This window comes from Salvelinus sp. IW2-2015, unplaced genomic scaffold, assembly GCF_002910315.2.
Source record: "Salvelinus sp. IW2-2015 unplaced genomic scaffold, ASM291031v2 Un_scaffold1088, whole genome shotgun sequence".
Classification (NCBI taxonomy): Eukaryota; Metazoa; Chordata; class Actinopteri; order Salmoniformes; family Salmonidae; genus Salvelinus; species Salvelinus sp. IW2-2015.
Window position 1 is genome coordinate 128,629 of NW_019942723.1, and position 19,833 is coordinate 148,461.

Sequence of the window (19,833 nt, forward strand, 5' to 3'; positions counted from 1 at the left end):
GAAGCTAGGATATGCATATAGTTGGTACTATTAGATAGAAAACACTCTGAAGTTTTTACAACTGTTAAAATAATGTCTGTGAGTATAACAGAACTGATATGGCAGGCAAGAATCCAAAACAGATTCTTTTTTTTTTTAGGTCACAAAATGGCTGTCTATGGGAAAATCAAAGGAAATCCGCCCAGATTGCAGTTCCTAGGACTTCCACTAGATGTCAACAGTCTTTAGAAAGGGTTTCAGGCTTGTTTTTTGAAACATTTGCTAGAATTTTTTGTTTTTCTAGGTGGCTCTCATTTTGACTGTAGTCTTGTGGCGCGCGTGGATTAGGGCGCGCACTTCGTTATTTATCTCAGGTATTGAACACACTATTCTCCGTCTTAAATTTGATCGTTTATTTACATATTATGGTACCTGAGGCTTAATTAGAAATGTGGGAAATCTGAGGTTGGTCGATTTTCAACTCAGCTCCTATTGAAGATACAGTGGGATATTGGTAATGTTGCACTTCCTAAGGCTTCCACTAGATGTCAACAGTCTTTAGAACCTTGTCTGATGCTTCTACTGTGAAGTGGGGCCGAAGGAGAGGGGATTGAGTAAGGTCTACCATGACCTGAACATGCGCTGACCATTCGCGTTCATGTGAGAGCAAGCGCTGTTCCATCGCACTTCTGAAAACAAAGGAATTCTCCGGTTGGAACAATATTGAAGAATTATGTTGAAAACATCCTAAAGATTGATTCAATACTTCGTTTGTCATGTTTTTACGGACTGTAATATAACTTTTTTTACTTTTCGTCCGTACTTTCCGCTGGACTTGCCCGCACGTCGTGAGTTTGGAAAGTGTACTGAACGCTAGAACAACAAGGAGGAATTTGGACATAAATGATGGACATTATCGAACAAAACAAACATTTATTGTGGAAATGGAATTCCTGGGAGTGCATTCTAATGAAGATCATCAAAGGTAAGTGAATGTTTATAATGTTATTTCTGACCTCTGTTGACTGCAAAATATGGCGGATATATTTGTGTCTTGATTGGGCTCTGAGCGCCGACTCAGATTATTGCATGGTTTGCTTTTTCCGTAAAGCTTTTTTTAAATCTGACACAGCGGTTGCATTAAGGAGAAGTGGATCTAAAATTCCATGCATAACAGTTGTATCTTTTAGCAATGTTTATTATGAGTATTCCTGTGGCTCTCTGCAAAATCAAAGGATGATTTGGAACTTCTGAACGTAACGCGCCAATGTAAACTCAGATTTTTGGATATAAATATGATTATTAACATAATCGTTTGGTTTGCTTTCGTCGTAAAACCTTTTTGAAATCGGACACAGTGGCTGGATTTACAACAAGTGTATCTTTAAAATGGTGTAAAATACATGTATGTTTGAGGAATTTTAATTATGGGATTTCTGTTGTTTTGAATTTGGCGCCCTGCAGTTTCACTGGCTGTTGACGAGGTGGAACGCTACCGTCTCACGTACCCTAGAGAGATTAATATTACAATTTTTGTATTTAGAATTTCGCGCTCTGCAATTTCACCAGATGTTGTCGAGGGGAGCCGCTAGCGGCACGTCTAGCCCAAAGAGGTGCAGCCCCCCGCACCTCTCTGATTCAGAGTGATTCCGTTGATTTCAGTTGAATACGTTCAGTTGGACAACTGACTAGGTATCCCACTTTCCCTAACCTCCTGCCAAATGTATGACCATTTTAGAGACACATATTTCCTTCAGATTACATAGACCCACAAAGAATTCGAAAACAAACCCAATTTTGATAAACAGTGTGCCATCACAGCAGCAAGATTTGTGACCTGTTGCCACAAGAAAAGGGCAACCAGTGAAGAACAAACACCATTGTAAATACAACCCATATTTATGTTAATTTATTTTCCTTTTTGTACTTTAATTAACCCTTTCATGCGTGAGTTCCAAATATCTCTAACGGTCGCCCCCAGCGTGAGTTCCAAATATCTCTAACGGTCGCCCCAGCGTGAGTTTCAAATATCTCTAACGGTCGCCCCAGTGTGAGTTCCAAATATCTCTAACGGTCGCCCCAGCGTGAGTTCCAAATATCTCTAACGGTCGCCCCAGCGTGAGTTCCAAATATCTCTAACGGCCGCCCCAGTGTGAGTTCCAAATATCTCTAACGGTCGCCCCAGCGTGAGTTCCAAATATCTCTAACGGTCGCCCCAGCGTGAGTTCCAAATATCTCTAACGGTCGCCCCAGTGTGAGTTTTTTTATGCACGTAATGTTAGAACGTTCTCTCCATTCCAGAATGTGATTGTTACGCAACAGTACATTTAATCCGCGCTGCCCTCAAACCAAGGCACGCAGCCTGTTTTTAGTTACAGGTTGTTTTCAACTTGTCAATTTCAAATGATTTTCTAACAAGTTTTCTAACATTTTCTAACGAGATTTAAAAATGTTTTAAAAAATCATTCTAAATAAGCGTTCTAATCACACGGGTGTGATCGTACGCTTCAGGGACCACTGTAGAACAATCACAGCCATGTGATGGTACGTGTGAAAGGGTTAACTATTTGCACATAATATGACATTTGAAATGTCTTTATTCTTTTGGAACTTTTGTGAGTGTAATGTTTACTGTTCATTTGTATTGTTTCTTTCACTTTTGTTTATTATCTAGTTCACTTGCTTTGGCAATGTTAACATATGTTTCCCATGCCAATAAAGCCCTTAAATTGAATTGAATTGAATTGAGAGAGAGAGAGATTGTGAGACAAATTGGTTTATAGAACTGGATTGGGTAAAATTATTCCCCGATTATAATGTGGTGATTTCAATGACATAAAAATTCACCACATTTGTAGTGGTTTGACCGAAATGTCTCTCGTGCAGTAAAACAGCAGTCACAGCAGTGATAATGACAAAATGTGGTTCTATGCAGGGTGTTCCACTCAGTAGCTCTAATTACAGCAGCAGTGCCTCTGATCAAACTGAGGCCAGAGACTCCAATCAGTCAGCAAGACAGACAGTCAGTCAATCAGTCCGTAAGTTAGCCAGTCAGTCAGTCACCACAGATTTTAGTATACTTTTAAATATCCAGGAAGTCCCATTGAGGTGTGGATACTTATTTTACGAAGAAGACCTGGCCAACAGATAGATCCTGTAATCTATTCCAACAAAGCCTGTAACCTGTTATTGATGGATAAGGCACAAGAAGTACAACTCCTTCTCTCACTTCTGCACTATGAACTTTTGCAGCCGTCCAAATCAAATCAAATCAAATGTATTTATATAGCCCTTCGTACATCAGCTGATATCTCAAAGTGCTGTACAGAAACCCAGCCTAAAACCCCAAACAGCAAGCAATGCAGGTGTAGAAGCACGGTGGCTAGGAAAAACTCCCTAGAAAGGGCAAAACCTAGGAAGAAACCTAGAGAGGAACCAGGCTATGAGGGGTGGCCAGTCCTCTTCTGGCTGTGCCGGGTGGAGATTATAACAGAACATGGCCAAGATGTTCAAATGTTCATAAATGACCAGCATGGTCAAATAATAATAATCACAGTAGTTGTCGAGGGTGCAGCAAGTCAGCACCTCAGGAGTAAATGTCAGTTGGCTTTTCATAGCCGATCATTAAGAGTATCTCTACCGCTCCTGCTGTCTCTAGAGAGTTGAAAACAGCAGGTCTGGGACAGGTAGCACGTCCGGTGAACAGGTCAGGGTTCCATAGCCGCAGGCAGAACAGTTGAAGGGAATCATCTGCTGTCAACTAACTAACTAACTGCAAACCACTTCAGCTGGCTAGATAATCATATTGTCTAACAGTGGGGTGAAACAATTAGCTTACTTACTGTTAATTAGCAAGAGGCAAATCTCTTTGCTAGCAAACGTGATGGTGGCAGCACCAGCCTTCAACCCCCAGCAGTGAAAGGGCATGGCTGCATGCCAGCTCAGCTAAGGCACATGCCAGCGGGGACTACAGTCACACACAAAACCAAAAAACGTGATTGATTGAATCATACACTGTGCTTTATTATCCCCTTGGGGAAATTATTGTGGTACTACGGCTGCAGTCAAATACAGGACACACGGACACACGAACAAATGAGAGAAACTTAGACTGTGTGGACACCTGAGGTGATTAACGCAAGAGGCTGGAGCTACCTGAGCTTCCTGTGGTCTACTCTGATTCCTGCCGTCCTCCTCTCTGATGAGGCTAGAGACTATAGACATAGAGGCTGGAGGCTAGAGCTGGGTTAACTGTGGAACTGCCTGTACTTCCTGTGGGCTCTGACCCATGTCTTCTCTCTGCTGGATCCCTGTCTCTTTGCTGAGAGCTCTGGGAGCCACAGCCATCAGAGAGCGATGTGAGGGGCAGGCAGGGGGGTAGGCAGGCAGGCAGGGGGGCAGGCAGGGGGGGCAGGCAGGCCCAGTCAACTGCAGCTGGCCAGCTCCAGAACTCTGACCCAGCACTCTGCAGCCTGCAGCACCACAGTTCAGTCAGCTGGGGATATGTGGGATGGATGATGGACACATTCTCTACACTCAACACAATTACGTTTAAGTGCAGCAAAAAGTACTAAAGTACTAAATCCTGCTATGTTGTCAAACTGGGAGTATGGGACTTTCCACCACAGACTCATATTAGAGCAGGCATGTATAGAGGGCTACAGTACTGCAGACAGTGTGTGTAGTAGGCTAATGTGCTAGTGGTGTGTTTTAAGTGGGAGTTTCAGGTTATGAATCAGTGCTGGTAAAATGTAATAAAGAGTGCTCAATTATGTTATCAAACTGGGACTTCCCAGGACAGCGATGTGTAGGGAGAGCAGACAGCGAATGTACTGTGTAGTAGGCTACTGTGCTACTGTGCTACTGCGCAAGTGGCAGACTCGGGTAATGAATTAGTGGTTGGTGAAATCCAATCAGGCCAAACCAGTCATATCCTGAGGAATCCTCTTAGTGGAGAAATGCCTTGTTCCTGCGCCACTGGCCTAACGATGAGTCTGCTGCACTCAGTGCACTGACCTACGCACACACACAAACACACGTACACAAACGCACAAACCACCACATTTAACCAAGGCAAGGTGACTGGGAACATGGAGGTGGACAAACAGACTAACTATGATCTCCGCCCAAGAAAGCAAAAGTTACTTAACTAAATGACAATCGTCCCATAGCACTCACTTCTGTAATTATGAAGTGCTAGATAAGAACTATATCACCTCCATCTTACCTGACACCCTAAACCAGGGGTCAACTGGATTAAGCCGCAGATGGTCAGGGTGCCGGAACATAATTACAAATAACTAATTTCAGGAAACTAGGCATATGTCGCACGTCACTACTTCACAGGAGAGGCATTTGAACGCAAAAATGTTTTTTATCAAAATAGTTTTTTTTGCCAGAAATTACTTTGGGAACATGTGAACTTTCATGTGCCTTAATAACAAACTTGTATGCCATCTATAAATATAAAACAATTGTTAATTAAACCTAGTTGGTCTAGCAACGTAAAAAGTTAGGAACCTTCCCGCTAGCCATGATTGGCTGAGATAATGGATGGGCTGGACATGCCGATAGATGAGTTCGGATTGGTCTGCCATGTAGCATGCTTCTGTCTATAACATGAGCTGCTCAGTATGTGTAGGTAATCCTTTCTAACGCAGCTTTTTGAAAGGTATCATGAAGAACTGTGATAATGCTCTCCACTCTCCACTTTCTGGAGGCCCGAATTTTGAAATCAGTGGAATGCCGGGTGGAAGCAGAGTGTGAGAGCTAAGGAGATGGGGGAAATGTAGGCGTTGGATTATTCGGAGGGAGTCGAAAAGAGAAGACACAAAGGCTGTTGTATAAAACACCTGCCTCCGGATTACATCTCGATACTAAGGGCAACTATTGCATCCGTGACAGAGAGGGAGAAGCGTTCATCCATGTATATGGATAAGAGAGTCTAGCTAGCTACATTTTCAGATATTATACGTTTCAAATTTTGTCAGAAAGTTATTTTCATTGCAAGTTAAAGCGTACTGTTAGCTAGCTAGCTAACATTAGCTGGCTGGCTGGCACGCTAGCTAACGTTAGTGTATGATCTGTATTGTAATATTTTTCAAATRTCAAAGCCATTTGCATTGCTAGTTATAGCGTAACGTTAACTAGCTAGCTAACATCGAACCGAGTTGGTTAGCTTTAGCTACATGTAGATTCATGCAGGGTAGTAACATTATGAGTTGGGATTATGGTTCATTGTTTAGGTAGCTAGCTTGCTACATTTCTAAACAAAAAACTCCACTATGCAAGTAACCATTTCACTGTACCGTATATCTGCACACTACCCTATCCCACCTGGACAAGAGGAATACCTATGTAAGAATGCTGTCCATCGACTACAGCTCAGTCTTCAACACCCTAGTGCCCTCCAAGCTCTTCACTAAGCTCATGGCCCTGGGTCTGAACCCCTCCTGGTACAACATGTTTCTGGACTTCCTGACGGGCCAACCCTAGGGGATGAAGGTAGGCAACAACACCTCCGCCACGCAGATCCTCAACATGTGGGCCCCACAGGGGTGTGTGCTCAGCCCCCTCCTGTACTCCATGTTCACCTATGACTGCGTGGCCACAAAGTCTCCAACTCAATCATCAAGTTTGCTGATGACACAACAGTGGTAGGCCTGATTACCAACAACGACGAGAAGAGGTGAATGTCTTGGCGGAGTGCTGCCAGGAAAATAACCTCTACCTCAACGTAAACAAAGCTAAGGAGCTGATTGTGGACTACAGGAGACAGCAGAGAGAGCACTCCCCCATCCACATCCACATCGACGGGGCCACAGTGGAGAGGGTCAAAAGCTTCTAATTCCTCAGCATGCATATCTCAGTGGACATGAAATGGTCCTTTCACACTGACAGTGCGTTGAAGAAAGTGCAACAGCGCCTCTTCAACCTCAGAAGGCGGACGAAATTCGGAGTATCCCCTAAGACCCTCACAAACTTCTACAGATGCACCACTGTATCACCGCCTGGTATGGGGGATGTGGATGGGTGCGTGCTCTCAATCAGTATAGAGACAAAGTAGAGTCGCAATTCAACGGCTCAGACACGAGAGGTATGTGGCAGGGTCTACAATAAATCACGGACTACAAAAAGAAAACCAGCCCCCTCGTGGACCACAATGTCTTGCTCCCAGACAAACTAAACAACTTCTTTGCTCGCTTTGAGGACAATACAGTGCCACCGACACGGTCCGCTACCAAAACCTGCGGGCTCTCCTTCACTGCAGCCATCGTGAGTAAAACATTTAAACGTGTTAACCCTCGCAGGGCTGCCGGCCCAGACGGCATCCCTAGCCGTGTCCTCAGAGCATGCGCAGACCAGCTGGCTGGTGTGTTTATGGACATATTCAATCAAACCTTATCCCAGTCTGCTCTTCCCACATGCTTCAAGAGGGCCACCAGTGTTCCTGTTCCCAAGAGAGCTAAGGCAACTGAGCTAAATGACTATCGCCCCGTAGCACTCACTTCCGTCATCATGAAGTTCTTTGAGAGACTAGTCAAGGACCATATCACCTCCGCCCTACCTGACACCCTAGACTCACTCCAATTTGCTTACCGCCCCAATAGGTCCACAGACGACGCAATCGCAATCACACTGCACACTGCCCTAACCCATCTGGACAAGAGGAATACCTATGCAAGAATGCTGTTCATCGACTACAGCTCAGCATTTAACACCATAGTACCCTCCAAACTCGTCATTAAGCTCGAGACCCTGGGTCTCGACCCCGCCCTGCGCAACTGGGTCCTGGACTTCCTGACGGGCCGCCCCCAGGTGGTGAGGGTAGGAAACAACATCTCCACCCCGCTGATCCTCAACACTGGGGCCCCACAAGGGTGCGTTCTCAGCCCTCTCCTGTACTCCCTGTTCACCCATGACTGCGTGGCCATGCACGCCTCCAACTCAATCATCACGTTTGTAGACAACACTACAGTGGTAGGCTTGACTACCAACAACGACGAGACGGCCTACAGGGAGGAGGTGAGGGCCCTCAGAGTGTGGTGTCAGGAAAATAACCCCACACTCAAACCCCACACTCAATGTCAACAAAACAAAGGAGATGATTGTGGACTTCAGGAAACAGCAGAGGGAGCATCCCCCTATCCACATCGACGGGACAGTAGTGGAGAAGGTGAAAAGTTTTAAGTTCCGCGGCGTACACATCACGGACAAACTGAAATGGTCCACCCACACAGACAGCGCCAGAGCCGTCTCAGGAGGCTGAAGAAATTTGGCTTGTCACCAAAAACACGCACAAACTTTTACAGATGCACAATCGAGAGCATCCTGTCGGGCTGTATTCTCGCCTGGTACGGCAACTGCTCTGCCTACAACCATAAGGCTCTCCAGAGGGTAGTGAGGTCTGCACAATGCCTCACCGGGGGCAAACTACCTGCCCTCCAGGACACCTACACCACCCGATGTCACAGGAAGGCCAAAAAGGTCATCAAGGACAACAACCACCCGAGCCACTGGCTGTTCACCCCGCTATCATCCAGACGGCGAGGTCAGTACAGGTGCATCAAAGCTGGGACCGAGAGACTGAAAAACAGCTTCTATCTCAAGGCCATCAGACTGTTAAACACCCATCACTAACATTGAGTGGCTGCTGCCAACATACTGACTCAAATCTCTCGCCACTTTAATAACTCAAAATTGGATGTAATAAATGTATCACTAGTCACTTTAAACAATGGCACTTTATATAATGTTTACATACCCTACATTACTCATCTCATATGTATATACTGTACTCTATACCATCTACTGCATCTTGCCTATGCCGCGCGGCCATCGCTCATCCATATATTTTTATGTACATATTCTTATTCATTCCTTTACACTTGTGTGTATAAGTTAGCTGTTGTGAAATTGTTAGATTACTTGTTAGATATTACTGCATGGTCGGAACTAGAAGCACAAGCATTTCGCTACAATCACATTAACATCTGCTAACCATGTGTATGTGACAAATAAAATTTGATTTGATTTTTTAAAATTGCACTGTCCGCAACCGCAGGGCTCTCCACACGGTGGTGAAGTCAGCCCAATGAACCATCGGGGGAACACTGTCTACCCTCCAGGAAATACAGCACCCGGTGTCACAGGAAGGCCAAGAAGATCATCAAGGACCTCAGCCTGTCACGTTCCTGACCTTATTTTTCCTTTGTTTAACTTTGTTTAGTTGGTCAGGACGTGAGTTGGGTGGGTAGTCTATGTTTTGTGTTTCTATGTTGGGGTTAATGTGTTGCCTGATATGGTTCTCAATTAGAGGCAGGTGTTTGACGTTTCCTCTGATTGAGAACCATATTAAGGTAGGGTGTTCTCACTGTTTGTTTGTGGGTGGTTGTCTTCCGTGTCTGTATGTTTACCACACGGGACTGTTTCGTTTGTCGTTCGTGTATGTAGTCTGTTCCTGTTCGTGCGTTCTTCATTTATTTGTAAGTTCTCAAGTCCAGGTCTGTCTACATCGTTTATTTGTTTTGTCGTTTGTTAAAGTGTTTTCGTGTTTCGTTCTATCATTTAAATAAATCATTATGTCAAACTATCACGCTGCACTTTGGTCCAATCCCTACTCCTCCTCTTCAGACGAAGAGGAGGAGAACGACCGTTACAGAACCACCCACCAAACAAGGATCAAGCAGCGTGAGAGGAACCAGCAGCAACGGCCAAAAAAACAGGACTCGTGGACTTGGGAGGAGATTCTGGACGGAAAGGGACCCTGGACACAGCCAGGAGAATATCGCCGTCCCAAAGCTGAGCTGGAGGCAGCGAAAGCAGAGAGGCGGCGATATGAGGAGGCAGCACGTAAGCGAGGCTGGAAACCCGAAGAGAAACCCCAAACATTTCTTGGGGGGGAGATAAAAGGGAGTGTGGCGAAGTCAGGTAGGAGACCTGCGCCTACTCCCTGTACTTACCGTGGAGAGCGAGAGTACGGGCAGATACCGTGTTACGCAGTAGAGCGCATGGTGTCTCCTGTACGTGTTCAGAGCCCGGTGCGGTACATACCAGCTCCTCGTATCGGACGGGCCAGATTGAGGATTGAGCCGGATGTCATGAAGCCGGCCCAACGCATCTGGTCACCAGTGCGTCTCCTCGGGCCGGCTTACATGGCACCAGCCTTACGCATGGTGTCCCCGGTTCGCCTACATAGCCCGGTGCGGGTTATTCCACCTCCCCGCACTGGTCGGGCGATGGGGAGCATACAACCAGGTAAGGTTGGGCAGGCTCAATGCTCAAGGGAGCCAGTACGCCTGCACGGTCCGGTATTTCCGGCGCCACCTCCCTGTCCCAGCCCAGTACCACCAGTGCCTACACCACGCACCAAGCCTCCTGTGCGTCTCCAGAGTCCTGTACGCACTGTTCCTTCTCCCCGTACTCGCCCTGATGTGCGTGCCCTCAGCCCGGTACCACCAGTGCCGGTACCACGCACCAGGCCTATAGTACGCCTTGAGAGTCCAGTGTGCCCTGTTGCTGTTCCCCGCACTAGCCTGATGGTGCGTGTCCTTAGCCCGGTACCACCAGTGCCGGTACCACGCACCAGGCCTATAGTACGCATTGAGAGTCCAGTGTGCCCTGTTGCTGCTTCCCCGCACTAGCCTGAAGGTGCGTGTCCTTAGCCTGGTACCTCCAGTTCCGGCACCACGCACCAGGCATACAGTGCGCCTCAGCCGGCCAGAGCTGTCTGTCTGCCAAGCGCCGTCAGAGCTGCCCATCTGTCCCGAACCGTCAGAGCTGCCGTCTGTTCCGAGCCTCAGAGCTGCCCGTCTGTCCCGACCGTCAGAGCTGCCCGTCTGTCCCGAGCCGTCAGAGCTGCCCGTCTGTCCCGAGCCGTCAGAGCTGCCCGTCTGTCCCGAGCCGTCAGAGCTGCCCGTCTGTCCGAGCCCGTCAGAGCTGCCCGTCTGTCCCGAGCCTTCAAACACGCCCGTCTGTACTGAGCCTTCAAAGCCGCCCGTCTGTACTGAGCCTGCAAAGCGCCCGTCTGTACTGAGCCTTCAGAGCCGTCTCGCCAGACAGGAGCCGCTAGAGCCTTCCGCCAGACAGGAGCCGCTAGAGCCTTCCGCCAGACAGGATCAGCCCAGAGCCTCCGCAGACAGATCAGCCAGAGCCTTCGCAGCAGATACCAGAGCCTTCCGCCAGACAGGATCAGCCAGAGCCTTCCGCCAGACAAGATCAGCCAGAGCCTTCCGCCAGACAGGATCAGCCAGAGCCTTCCGCCAGACAGGATCAGCCAGAGCCTTCCGCCAGCCATGAGCAGCCAGAGCCTTCCACCAGCCATGAGCAGCCAGAGCCGCCAGCCAGCCATGAGCAGCCAGAGCAGCCAGCCAGCCATGAGCAGCCAGAGCCGACAGCCAGCCATGAGCAGCCAGAGCCGTCAGCCAGCCATGAGCAGCCAGTGCCGTCAGCCAGCCATGAGCAGCCAGAGCTGTCAGCCAGCCATGAGCAGCCAGAGCCGTCAGCCAGCCAGAGCAGCCAGAGCCGTCAGCCAGCCATGAGCAGCCAGAGCCGTCAGCCAGCATGAGCAGCCAGAGCCGTCAGCCAGCCATGAGCAGCCAAGCCATCAGCCAGCCATGAGCAGCCAGAGCGTCCAGCCAGGATCCGCCAGAGCCGTCCAGCCAGGATCCGCCAGAGCCGTCCAGCCAGGATCCGCCAGAGCCGTCCAGCCAGGATCCGCCAGAGCCGTCCCAGCCAGCGATCCGCCAGAGCCAGCCAGCCAGGATCCGTCCCTCAGTCCGGAGCTGCCCCTCATTCCGGAGCTGCCCCTCATTCCGGAGATGCCCCTCATTCCGGAGATGCCCCTCATTCCGGTGTTGCCCCTCATTCCGGTGCTGCTAGTAGGGTTAATTTGGAGGGTGGTCATTTTGAGGAGGCTACGAAAGCGGGTAGTGACTATGGTGGGGTGGGGACCACGACCAGCGCCCGAGCCGCCACCGTGGACAGACAACCACCCAGACCCTCCCCTAGACTTTATGCTGGTGCGCCCGGAGTTCGCACCTTAAGGGGGGGCTTATGTCACGTTCCTGACCTTATTTTTCCTTTGTTTAACTTTGTTTAGTTGGTCAGGACGTGAGCTGGGTGGGTAGTCTATGTTTTGTGTTTCTATGTTGGGGTTAATGTGTTGCCTGATATGGTTCTCAATTAGAGGCAGGTGTTTGACGTTTCCTCTGATTGAGAACCATATTAAGGTAGGGTGTTCTCACTGTTTGTTTGTGGGTGGTTGTCTTCCGTGTCTGTATGTTTACCACACGGGACTGTTTCGTTTGTCGTTCGTGTATGTAGTCTGTTCCTGTTCGTGCGTTCTTCGTTTATTTGTAAGTTCTCAAGTCCAGGTCTGTCTACATCGTTTATTTGTTTTGTCGTTTGTTAAAGTGTTTTCGTGTTTCGTTCTATCATTTAAATAAATCATTATGTCAAACTATCACGCTGCGCTTTGGTCCAATCCCTACTCCTCCTCTTCAGACGAAGAGGAGGAGAACGACCGTTACACAGCCGGGATCGAGAGACTGATAAACAGCCACCGCTACCCTGCCCTCTGCCCAGTACCCTACTCTGCCCCTTAGCCGGCTACCACCCGTTACTCTACCCTGCACCTTAGGGACTGCTGCCCTATGTACATAGTCATTGAACACTGGTCACTTTAATCGTGTTTACATACTATTTATATATTTACTGCTGTACAAAAGTGTTGATTATTAAAAATAATAGAAATATTGTATGCTTGTTTGACATTTACTGCATTGATCAATAGCATTTTGCTGCACCAGTCATAAACCTGCTAAACTGTGTAGGTGATCGATACAAATCTATATGATTTGATTTTCACAAACAGACACTTATACACACATGTACATACACGCTCGACGCACGCACGCGGTGAATGGATGGAGCAAGCATACACTAGCGTGTACACGCACACACAGACGGAATAAACACACAAACACACAGTGAATATACATGAGCCTACCTGGATCAGGTAAAGACCTCCTGGCTTACCCTTCCTTGACCTAACACACTCTGATCCACTTTTCACATCTGACTTACAGAGAAACCAGCTTCATAACCTTACATAAACCTGAAACGCAAACTTCACCCCTTACACACACATGTGCACGTACACACGCTCGCATGAGCACACACCTTCCCTCCCTTACCCACACACTCCCCAGCCCTGTCCTGCCGTTCCCCTTGGTAGTGCATCCTCCCACAGAACCACCAACGGCTCTAAGCGCTTGGCTTCTGGGATGCTTCATTGTCCCAGAGGGGCTGTTAGAACATAAGAACACTGTTCTAATGCTTTTAGGATGTTAGAATGGAACATTAGAATGCCACAAGGCTCTATAGATTCCCTCCACCACATGCTCCAGTGGATCTGAGGCAGCACATTACATCACCATACGGGTCAGTGCTGAGTGATGCAGATAGAAGGGGAGAGAGGACAAAGTATTCAGCAAGACACATCAGAAACACAACGCTTATTTCATCCGCTCACTGCTTCGGGACCAATGATTTATATATACATTAAATGACTGATAGGGGACACAGTGCCACCATCTTGGCACTCCCTCACCATTGTAAAAAAATATTTTGGAAGCTATAGAAATTGATTTATTCATGACTACATTTGTTTTTGCCACATTTACTATATTACAGACACCGTAATGCATTCTTTTAAATTATATTAGGTGAGCTAAACATACAAATACAAATATTTTCCTTTAAGTATAATTTTTTGAGATGGCTAATGTTACTGTCCCCACTAGAACAAAAAAATAAATACATTTGGTCCTTGAAACATTTCATTGAAATACTGTAGAATTCCATTCATTCCTATGAAGGATTGCTCCTACTGGGGAGTGTCAATATGGCCGACCGGTGGCTTCAAAGCCTCTCAAAGGCCCATACTGTAAATAGCATCAGCAGTCCAGAGTTTATATAAACAAACTGAAATATCACATTTACATAACTATTCAGACCCTTTACTCAGTACTTTTTTCAAGCACCTTTGGCAACGATTATAGCATGATGCTACAAATTTGGCACACCTGTATTTGGGGAATTTCTCCCATTCTTCTCTGCAAATCCTCTCAAGCTCTGTCAGGTTGGATGGGGAGCGTCGCTGCACAGCTATTTTCAGGTATCTCCAGAGATGTTCGATCAGGTTCAAGTCCGGGGTCGTTGTCCTGTTGGAAGGTGAACCGTCGCCCCAGTCTGAGGTCCTGAGCGCTCTGGAGCAGGTTTTCATCAAGGATCTCTCTGTACTTTGCTACATTCATCTTTGCCTCAATCCTGACTAGTCTCCCAGTCCCTGCCGCTGAATAACATCCCCACAGCATGATGCTGCCACCACCATGCTCCACCGTAGGGATGGTGCCAGGTTTCCTCCAGACGTGACGCTGGACATTCAGGCCAAAGAGTTCAATCAAGACAATGACCATAAGCACACAGCTAAGACAACGCAGGAGTGGCTTCGAGACAAGTATCTGAATGTCCTTGAGAGGCCCAGCCAGAGCCCGGACTTGAACCCGATCAAACATCTCTGGAGAGACCTGAAAATAGCTGTGCAGCGACACTCCCCATCCAACCTGACAGAGCTTGAGAGGATTTGCAGAGAAGAATTGGAGAAACTCCCCAAATACAGGTGTGCCAAGCTTGTAGCGTCATACCCAAGAAGAATCGAGGCTGTAATCGCTGCCAAAGGTGATTCAACAAAGTACTGAGTAAAGGGTTTGAATACTTAGGTAAATGTAATATTACATTTTTTATTTTAAATATATTGCCAACATTTTCTAAAAACCTGTTTTTGCTTTGTCATTATGGGGTATTGTGTGTAGATTTATGAAGGGAAAAAACTATTGAATCCATTTTAGAATAAGGCTGTAACGTAACAAAATGTGGAAAAAGTCAAGGGGTCTGAATAATTTCCAAATGCACTGTACACAATATGCGGACACCCCTTCAAATTAGTGGATTTGGTTATTTCAGCCACACCCGTTGCTGACAAGTGTATAAAATCGAGCACACAACCATGCAATCTCCATAGACAAACATTGGCAGTAGAATGGCCTTATTGAAGAGCTCAGTGACTTTCAACGCGGCAACGTCATAGGATCCCGCCTTTCAAACAAGTCAGTTCGTAAAATTTCTGCTCTGTTAGAGCTGCCTCGGTAAAATTTAAGTGCTGTTATTGTGAGGTGGAGCAACAATGGCTTAGTCGCGAAGTGGTAGAACACACAAGCTCGCAGAATGGGACCGCTGAGTGCTGAAGTGCACAGCGCGTAAAATCGTCTGCCATCGGTTGCAACACTTAGGATCTTGAATACAAGACATGCGTCAGTGTATTTCACAAGATTTTCCCAACTCAGGAGCTCATGCTTTCTGAGGATGTAACAGTGATGATGGATATTGAGCTTTCTATCAAGCACGTTGAGAGCCTGTTTGTAGACCGACTGAATGAGTTTTAATGTTGTACAGCAAGCTTGGGCCCAACTAGTCAAGCAGTATGTTAAGTCGGGGAGTATCATAGATTTGAAGTACAGTTTTGCTACCTCTGTAGTCAAACAATTTTGTCTTAATCGGAAATTAGCTAGATTGAATTTGGTTATTTGAATTACGTTTTTCACCTGCTTTTTAAAAGAGGTTGGAATCAAGTATGATGCCAAGGTACTTAAGATACCACCTGGAGCTTCTCCCCTGACACATAGACATCTGGCTCTGTAGCATCAGTTGCCTTCTTTGTGAACAACAGGCAGACAGTTTTTTCACATTGAGATGCAAAGTCACTGAGCCACTTTGTAACATGGACCATTACAGTAGTGAGTTCTTGTGCAGCTTGTTGTTTGCTCTTTGCATGCACATATATCACTGTATCATCTGCATACATTTGAACTTCAGACCCAGTACAGACAGAAGCCAGATCATTAATGTACAGGCTGAACAGGAGGGGCCCCAGCATTGACCCTTGGGGCACGCCCACATCATAGCTAAGAGTGGGCGACAGCTCATTGCTCACTCTGACACGCTGAGTTCTGCCTTCAAAGTAGGATTTCATCCATCTCACAGACAATTTTGTGATGAGAACCTCATGGTTAACAGTATAAAAAGCTTCCTTAGGTCCAGAAACACAGCCCCAATAACGCCCCCATTTTTCCATCGTGGACTTCACAATTTCCAGAAGAAAGCAGTTGGCTGTTTCTGTTGAGTGTTTTGCTCTGAAGCCAAACTGCATGGAGTGTAATGTGAAGGGGCTGTTGTTGAGGTGGGCAATCAGTTGTTCTGCTACACACTTTTCAACACAAAATTCCCCACATTCTACATTCAAAATATTGTAGCAGTATTCACTTTTTAAAGTGTTAAGAGTTTCAGTGGGAAAAGGTCTGTTGAGACAAAGCACAGGCCTGGATCTTCTCCCTTGATTTACAACAGGGCGTGAGTGCCAATCTGTACTAGTTCTATCCTCTCCCTCTACAGGTGAAAGGGGGTCTGATTGAAGTTAGTCATTGCAAACCTGATCTGACCTATTTGGATTCTTGTGATCAGTCATGACACCTTCATGGCTGAATTGCTGCAAAGAAACCACTACTAAAGGACACCAATAACAAGAAGAGACTTGCTTGGGCCAAGAAACACGAGCAGTGGACATTAGACCGGTGGAAATCTGTCTGAAATGTGAGACTTTTGGTTCCAACCGCTGTGTCTTTGTGAGATGCAGAGTAGGTGAACGGATGATCTCTGCATGTGTGGTTTCCATCGTGAGGCATGGAGGAGGAGGTGTGATGGTGCTTTGCTGGTGACACAGTCTTTGATTTCTTAGAATTCAAGTCACACTTAACCAGCATGGCTACCACAGCACTCTGCAGTGATATTCCATTCCATCTGGTTTGCACTTAGTGGGACTTTTTCAACAGGACAATGACCCAACACACCTCCAGGCAGTGTAATGGCTATTTGACCAAGAAGGAGAGTGATGGAGTGTTGCATCAGAAGACCTGGCCTCCACAATCAACCGACCTCAACCCAATTGAGATGGTTTGGGATGAGTTGGACTGCAGAGTGAAGGAAAAACAGACAACAATTGCTCAGCATATGTGGGAACTCCTTCAAGACAGTGGGAAAAGCATTCCAGGTGAAGCTGGTTGAGAGAATGCCAAGCGTGTGCAACGCTGCCATCAAGGCAAAGGGTGGCTACTTTGAAGAATCTCAAATATAAAATATATTTGGATTTGTTTAACACTTTTTTGGTTACTACATCATTCCATATGTGTTATTTCATAGTTTTGATGTCTTCACTATTATTCTACAATGTACAAACTTTTGACTGGTACTGTATATATAGGTGTGACATGACAACCGCAATGTGGATTAGGAGTGAGGGTGCCAGTGTGGTTCTGGTTTAGTAAACGCTGAGTAGCTGTGGTATGTGTTTTTCTCCTGAGGTGACGGAGGTTTTCCACATTCATTCTCCCTCTCTCTCCCTCTGTCTCTCTCCCTTTCCATTGCCTCTTGTCCAGCTGAGCCATACAAGATTACGGAACATTCAAACTTGATCTTTCATTCTTTGTAGCCAGCTGCAGCAAGTGGCTACAGTGTTAGGATTTCACTGAGATAGGGGACAAACTAGTACTCTGTTTTGATGAGTGTTTTCCCTCCCCCTACTCTCGCTCTCGTCACCCCCCTCTCTGTCTCTCTCTCTTTCTCTCTCTCTGGTCATGTGTGACTGTGAGGGGCCTGTTATGAGTTTGTTTCCCTCCCTCTACTACCAATGCTCTCCCTCCCTCTCTCTATCTTCTCTGTGTCACTGTGTGGGGACTGTCCCTGTCTAACCCCTTGGGACTCTGAAGGGGGCTTTGTTTGACCAAGCGTGTCTAGGAAAGAGTCTCACACACACACTGTTTTGTGAGTAGAAGGCCTGAGTAGTATACAGCAGCCTGACAAAAACCTGCATGTATTGTGCAGGAGTAGGTCATATGAGGACTGTTGTTCTATTCCTGACTTCCCCTGTCGCTCCCTGGTGAAGTCAGAGCAGAGGAGAGCTGCTTCCCGGCAGCTGCATGAGAGACACTCCACTTTATGTGCGTCCCAAATGCAACCCTATTCCCTATGTAGTGCACAACTTTTGACCAGAGTCCTATGGAGCCTGGTAGAAAGTAGTGCACTAAATAGGGAAATAGGATGCCATTTGGAATGATGCGCTGACTCCACACTGCAGCCAGAGAGAGAGAGAGAGAGAGAGAGAGAGAAAGATTTGTATTTATAGCTGATAAAAGGTCCCTGTGGTTGGGCTGTGGGCACTGTGACTGTCAGGGATGATGGGGTCAAACACACTGACTGGCTATCCCAGGGCCTGGACGAACCACTGACTGGCTATCCCAGGGCCTGGACGAACCACTGACTGGCTATCCCAGGGCCTGGACGAACCACTGACTAGCTAGCCCAGGGCCTGGACGAACCACTGACTGGCTATCCCAGGGCCTGGACGAACCACTGACTGGCTATTGCCAGGGCCTGGACGAACCACTGACTGGCTAACGCCAGGGCCTGGGACGAACCACTGACTGGCTAGCCCAGGGCCTGGACGAACCACTGACTGGCTAGCCCAGGGCCTGGACGAACCACTGACTAGCTAACCCAGGCGCCTGGACGACCTACTGACTAGCTAACCAGGGCCTGGACGAACCACTGACGGCTAACCACAGGGCCTGGACGAACACTGGACTGGCTAACCCAGGGCTGGACGAACCACTGACTGGCTAACCCAGGGCCTGGGAAACCACTGACTGGCTCCGGGCTGGACGAACACTGACTGGCTACCCAGGGCCTGGACGAACACTGACTGGCTTAACCCAGGGCCTGGACGAACCACTGACTGTTACCAGGGCCTGGACGAACCACTGACTGGCTAACCCAGGGCCTGGACGACCAGCTGACTGGCTAACCCAGGGCCTGGACGAACCACTGACTGGCTACCCAGGCTGGACGAACCACTGACTGCTAGCCCGGGCCTGGACGAACCACTGACTGGCTAGCCCAGGGCCTGGACGAACCACTGACTGGCTAGCCCAGGGCCTGGACGAACCACTGACTGTCTAACCAGGCTGGACGAACCACTGACTGTCTAGCCCAGGGCCTGGACCGAACCACTGACTGGCTAGCCAGGGCCTGGACGAACCACTGACTGGCTAGCACAGGGCCTGGACGAACCACGACTGGCTAGCCCAGGGCCTGGACGAACCATCTGACTGGCTAACCCAGGGCCTGGACGAACCACTGACTGCTACCCAGGCCGGAGAACACTGACTGGCTAGCCCAGGGCCTGGACGAACACTGACTAGCTAGCCCAGGGCCTGGACGAACCACTGACTGGCTAACCCAGGGCCGGGACGAACCACTGACTGGCTAACCCAGGGCCTGGACGAACCACTGATGGCTAGCCCAGGGCTGGACGAACCACTGACTGGCTAGCCCAGGGCCTGGACGAACCACTGACTGGCTATCCAGGGCCTGGACGAACCACTGACTAGCTAGCCCAGGCCCTGGACGAACCACTGACTAGCTAACCCAGGCCTGGACGAACCACTGACTGGCTAGCCCAGGGCCTGGACGAACCACTGACTGGCTACCAGGGCCTGGACGAACACTGGCAGGGAACACACAAGCACGGCGGCACGCTCAAAGTACACACACGATGTTGCACAAACACACACATCCTGAAACGTATTTAAAATGTTTGTATAATTACCTTTATTTAACTAGGGCAAGTCAATTAAGAACAAATTCTTATTTACAATGATGGCTACCAAGAGGCAAAAGACC

At 47.9% G+C, this 19,833-nt stretch overlaps 1 long non-coding RNA gene across 1 annotated transcript in view; it reads right to left on the minus strand.

Annotated features, from left to right (window-relative positions):
- Window positions 1-19,833, minus strand: part of LOC112069714 (uncharacterized) — a 145,873-nt gene that overhangs the window by 98,703 nt on the left and 27,337 nt on the right. The gene's annotated exons all lie outside the window — the stretch shown is intronic.